At 44.7% G+C, this 6294-nt stretch overlaps 1 protein-coding gene across 5 annotated transcripts in view; it reads right to left on the reverse strand.

The window, feature by feature from the left end:
• The window catches only part of LOC121302321 (fibroblast growth factor receptor 1-like), a 38969-nt gene extending 38072 nt beyond the window's left edge, over positions 1-897 (reverse strand). For 2 of the 5 annotated variants that reach the window (XM_041232201.1, XM_041232202.1), the window contains exon 1: positions 187-896. The gene's annotated coding sequence lies outside the window, so the exon portion shown is untranslated. Of the gene's footprint in view, positions 1-186 lie in introns of all 5 variants that reach the window. The other 3 variants (XM_041232204.1, XM_041232203.1, XM_041232200.1) reach the window with 2 other exon arrangements.
• Positions 898-6294: the final 5397 nt, after the last annotated feature.

Here is a 6294-nt window from a genome sequence, read left to right on the forward strand (position 1 = left end):
ACCTCGCCAAAGCGCTCGGTTACACAGGCTGTCCACATTCACTCAGCAAACGCCTTGTGTTTGATCAAATCGAGGACAACAAAATAATACGCTTACAATGAAAGTATATTATCTAACAAATAACAACAACAAACAACAAAACAACAATACTACTAATAGATAGATAGCAGATAAACACGGTCTTACCTTTGAAGAGCGATCCTGGAATCGATTAGCCTCAGTTTTTTTTTTTTTCCTAACTCAACCCAAGCGATTGAAATCCTTTAAAATGTTATTAAAATCTCTAATGAACTGTTGATCCTCGATCTCCAGAAACGAGGTCTTCAAAAGCAGACAACGGGTTATTAAGTTTTCCCCTTTTCCAAACAGAAAAAAAAAGCCTATCGAGTTTATAGATGTAATTCTCCCAAAAAAGCCGCGTTCAAAAGTATTGCCTTCTCAAAAATATGGGGGGGGGGACCGACCCGTTTCCAATTAATTAGCAGACAGCAGAAACAATCCTTCGCTCCAAAATTCTGCACGCTGTATAAAAAAAACTACCTTGAATTCAGCTTCTCAAAAATAAAGTACCTTTGCAGAAAACGTGAAGGGGGGGGGGGGGAAAGTCGCCCCACGGCTTTGTTTAAAAATGTTTACAAAGAGAAGCTTTCTTTTACCAAAGTTTTCGGTATGCCTTCGTTCTAATTGTGTCACTCAGAAGCGATTGATGATCTTCATAAAATAATTTTTAACAATAATTGCATGTCTTGTATTTTCTCCCACGATTGTAATAACCTTAGCAGTGATTTCTTTTTCACTTTGCACACTCCTGTGATGAGATTCCCATCCCCGATCGCCTGTTCAACCCTACAGCAACCACGAGAAATAGACCAGACCCTGCACCCCTACACAATCAGCTCTAACCTGCAGCGCACTACCATCGCACGCCGCCTCCCTCCCACACCTTCCGCACTCATGGGAGATGTAGTCTTTTATACTTAACGCTCTACGATCCGATACAGTCATTGCACAACGCGCACAATTAAAAAAATGTTGCAAATTATATCATTTTAAATTTTTTTTTTAAAATTTTTCTCTCTTTTATTGATTAGAAATGTAATAGAAATAATTAAAATCAATTGGTTTCTTAGCAAACAAAATTATTATTAAGGAAAACGTCTTTTTGCAGTTCTGCGGGAGAATCGGTTACATTATCATCGGTCATTAAACGATCCTACTCGCGGTGCTGCTTGTGGTTACTTTCCCAGGCTGTTGTTCCAGTTACCTGAAAACGAGACTCGTCGAAATGAGAAAGTAGCCTGTCCTGAAACGAGACTGGGCACTGCATGGGTTAAAACGCGGGGTTTTACCATGAGGCTGGCACTTACACATTGGAAGCCACTGCAATCGCAGCCTCATTTATTACAAATCCCGCATTTAATACACAGGTAGGCCTATGCAGGTGGTTTCAAATATATCAGTATTTATTGTTTCACCTTCCCGTGCCCTTTTATGATGCTTGCAATTAGGTCGAGCGGTTCTGGGTCCTGTTGATCCAGTGCTGGCTGAGATTAAGTATCCTGTGTTTCTGTCTTCAAATGTCCCAGAACTGGAAAGTTACAACGACCGAGGAGGACTTCAAACCATGAGGCCAAAAATAATGGCGTTTCAGCCTGGCTGGTCTCACCTCCTCACCTCTGCGGAGGAGAGAGCCCTGACCGCCAGAGATGAAATGATACTAATGGTCTTTCTCGGAACCGAAAATATATTGCATATACCACAGCCTAAATATAAATAACGCGTTGTTCCGTTTGTTTTTTTATATGTTTTAAACATTATTGAATACATAAACAGACCGTTTGCTTTCCCTAAATAAGCATCACGCTTCAACCTCAACGGCTTGTCTGTGGGCTATGACCACATTATACAAATATGCACTGCTCTTATTTCATTCAAATGTGGGTGTTTTTAAGCGACGAAACACCTTAATGAATGTATGAGAGAACGGGTTGGGCCCGTAATATAATGTATTATATATATATTAATATATATATTATATATATATATATATATATATATATATATATATTGATTGATGTATATTGTTCAACAATTCAGTATTGCCTTAGCCCACATTTCAATTTAAACGATTTGCTAATTGCCTGCTTCATTATTTTTTGGTTTGGTTTGTTTGTTTTTAACAAAGAGATCGCATCCGAGTGAGGAGCGCTAGCTGTCAGCAAATTAAACTGGAGAATTGAAACAGCGCTGAGGTGAGGGCCCGGGTCAAACCTGAATCAACCTGACTAATTAGTGCTGTTCAAAATAAGACAGGACGAGTGGGGGGAGGTCGGAGAGACACCAACTCTCTTTAAGTCTTTAAAACTATCTGATAGAGGGGGGGGGGGGGGGGGCTTATCTCGAGTAGGTGTAACTATTCACTCACTACCAGATTATTCAAAATTCAGCCTCTTCTCTGGACCACCGAAAACACAGCAAAACATCTAGCAGAAGAGCAGGGTCCAGAGAGAAAATGATCTGGTGAATACACATATATTTTAACACAGGCTGGGCTGTGGGGGAGGTAAATAACGTATTGTTGTTGACATTGCAGATTCATAAGCGATTAGCAGGCTGTCTAAATACTGCTGTTGAGGGAGCAGAGTTTTCTTTTGTGTTCTGCCTGGTGATAAAGGTGCACAGCAGCTATACAGAGAGGGATGAAGGAAGTGAGGGGGGAAACTAAAACAGAAGAGTGTTTGCAAAAAGGGCCATTTCCCCTGGAGTCGTCTGTAGCCTGGCAAATCAAACCACTGCTTTTACAAAAAGCGCAGAATACATATTGAAGTTAACCAAAGACAAGTGCTTTTAAATAAGAACAACTTCTCTGGGTTAAAATGATCACGTGACCTCCCCTCCCTCAAAGCCATATTTTAACAGGAAATGAAATTGAACACAAAATAATAAATCAGTTACTTCCATATATTTATTTCCACAGCTCTGGTCTCAAGGGCAGTCATCCTGCCGCACGCCATCCCAGTTAATGAAGAGACCAACGTGAAGGGCTCTCCCCCTTTTCAGAAATTAGCTGTTCTTATCTGCGTTTCCGAGGATACTTGAAGTGATACCAGCTCGGCAGCAGCAGGGGGGGAGCTCAGTGACCCAGTGCTCCATCTGTTTATCGTCAAGGTAAATGGAACAGCACCGACCTACACTTCAGGAAAGCGAGAGGCCACAAGCACACAGACAGGCAGTGTTTCAGGGGACTTCAGTCTTTTATTATATCTCATGAGTTATACATAATCCCTTCTGTAGCAGTATCGATCCAACACTGGTATAGGCGTTGAGCATTATGTTGGGATGTTTATCCTTCATTCTTCTGTAGTTTACATCACATTGTCTAGAGGGCGCTGTGCTGACAGCAACCGGTCCGTCACTTTGATGAGCTTCCTAGTCACCCAAAATACTCATCTGACTTCAAACTGCTGGGAAGATCTTTGACTGTTTTGTCAACCTTTGTTTTTGAGTTCCTATTTTGTGCAGCACCATCTGATTTTCATGAGATGTGATTTGTTTCACAAGCAAGAACTGGCACAGCAAATCGACAGCACTGTACCCCTGGGAATTGTTGCTAAAGAATTGATTAGCTTTTGGTTAAAGACGGAAGGGGAGGGGAAGCTACAGAGATAAAGAAAAAAAAACAAGGAAGAGAAGGAGGAGGGGGAGTGAGAATGAAAAGAAAGCAAAAAGGGGGAGGGAAGGAGAGAGAAATGAAAAAGAAGGAAAGGGAAGAGAGAGGGAGGGAGAGGGAGAGAGAAGCTTTAGACCTGTTTCTTTGGCCGGCCTTCAAATAAAACACAAAAAAAAAGCTACCTTGAGGGGAGAGCTAAAAGTATCCTGTTTATCTCATTATCTCATTGTATGTATTGCTCACAGTGACAGAGAGTTATATTACACACCTTGCTCCTTGTGGCTTTGGGGGGGAAGCAAAACAAAACCAGGAACAGCTGGGGCTAGCTGCCGCAGCAGAATGCTAATACGCTAGACCAGCCTACCACCTGGGTTCCAGTAGTGGGTGCTTGGTGGCTCAGTGGATTCATGTCTATGCGCTAGACTATCTTTTTACCTCTGGAATCCTGGGTTCAAATCCAATGTGGCAAAGTGCGTTAATGTCAATGCACTAGACCAGCCTTTCGCCTTCCTCTGGAGTCCTGGGTTCCAATCTGGGGGGCTAGGTGGCGCTAGTGGGTTGATATCAATGCACTACAGTAGTAAGCATAGTGGGTTATCGCACCAGTCTCTCACCAGTGCCAATAATGATCCCATTATAACCCCAGTGTATTACTCTGATGAAACCATAGCAGGCCACAGCATCACCAGCACTGGTAACATAATTGGTGTGAAGCAATGTTTCGCCTGAGTGCACAGCTTGCTCTTAATATGGGTCTTTGCCTAGCCATTGCAGATGATTCTGTGAGGGGGCCACAAGGTGCGAGTGGAGAGCTCTCAGTGTGAGGATGGGCTTTGCTGCTGTGGCACCTTTGAACAGCTGGCAGCAGGGCTTCGCTTCACTGGGACGCGTTTGAGGCGGCTCACCTCTTTTGTGCAACAGCAGGGAAGCACCGGAGCTGTCAGGCTTGTCCGTGTTTAGCGGGCAGAAATTCGCCACTGTCTTGATGCCTTGCTTCAGAGGATCTCCACATCTCTCCTGGAATTAAAGAGTTCACTCAGTCTCTCTGGCAGCGCCTGCTCTGTGATCCTGTGGCTTGGGACGGAACGGCACTGGGGTTTCCACTTTCTAAAAATACCAGCCCCCACTTCACTGACGGTCTAGACAGGAAGAGACCACAGAGGACATGGGCACACTCCCAGGCAGGGAACAACAGTGCAAGCACAGCCAGCGAGACTGCAGCAGACACCCTGAACACACCAACAACACAATCACACCCCCTGTACTGTATACCAGACTGCATTGAATTACCTGGCTCTCAGATCCCCAGTACAGCACTGAGTTCTCTACACTAGACTGTATTGAATTAGCTGGCTCTCAGATCCCCAGTACAGTACTGGGTTCTCTATACTAGACCTTTTGAATTGTTTTCAGCTCTTAAATAGTTGCAGAGTTCAAGTTACTTGAACTTAAAATGTTATAGCGAATTTGAACTCAGCAACTGTAAGAGCTGAAAACAATTAAGAAGGTCTAATTAAGCAAATGATCAGTTCAATGAATAGTCTAGTTCAGTAACTGAGAGCTTTGTTGGAATGGAAACCAGCAGCCACAGGGGGTCCCCGGGACCGGGGTTGGGAAGCCCTGCTCTGCGCTGTGCTGATGGTGCAGATTCAGGTGTTTCAGGTCGCAGTAACACTCAGATGCAGCACTCAGTGCTCAGAGGTGAGTGTGTTTAACCCCAGTGTGCCAAGCAGGTTTCAATGAGCCTGTGCAGTGCTGCTGCTAAACTCCCTTTCAACCCACACCCAGCCCCTGTCGAGGCTTCTCACTCGGCACCTGTTTACTTCTCTTGGACTGAAGTCAACAGCCCTTAACAGCTTTCTCACTGTCAGTTAGCCTCGGCCACATTCCTGGACTGCTTTCGTTCTCAGGACTCTCAATGAACCCGCTGGCTTGCTGGTGACCAGCCTTCCCTAATGATCTGCAGTGGCAGTGCGATGCAGGCAGACAGAGAGACGGGCAGACCGTAATTCCCTTTAGCATTAGCACGAAGGCAAATGCAGGGGAGACGCGCAGGCACACAGGTAAACGGACAGACAGGTGTGTTCCTGCGAGGTTTGCAGACAATGCAGGTATCCGTTTCTGAAAGGTTTTTGGGGGTCGAGCCCAGCATTGGGAGTTTGTTTGCTTGCTTTGTTTCGTTTTCATTTGCTTGGGTTCACCCTTCTTGGTGGGAGGACCCACGGAGGTCTGAAGCCCTCCCAAACTGTGCCTTTCTGCCGCCGGTATGGAAAAGCGAGAAGATTGACTCAGCTGGGAACCCTAATGGCTCCCACTGAATTTTCATAATGATACGCAAAGTGATTTCTAACTCCACTCATCCCCTGGTAAACGCTGTCATTGTGGAACATGAGTGCCAATTCTACACACTTGGTATTGCTTGTTTGCAATGTTTGCTAGGTTGTCAGTAATGGGGGGGGGGGGGGGATGAATCCACTGTGAAAAGCTTGTCTCGCCATTGAAGAAACACAACGGCCACACACGATACCTCTTCCTGAGCATACATTGGGTTGATCACGTGGTGTGACATGTGACCCCTGCAGCGTCATTGCAGATCAAATCCTCCCAACTGTATTTGTACCCTG

Source organism: Polyodon spathula, chromosome 29 (genome assembly GCF_017654505.1).
Source record: "Polyodon spathula isolate WHYD16114869_AA chromosome 29, ASM1765450v1, whole genome shotgun sequence".
Taxonomy (NCBI): domain Eukaryota; kingdom Metazoa; phylum Chordata; class Actinopteri; order Acipenseriformes; family Polyodontidae; genus Polyodon; species Polyodon spathula.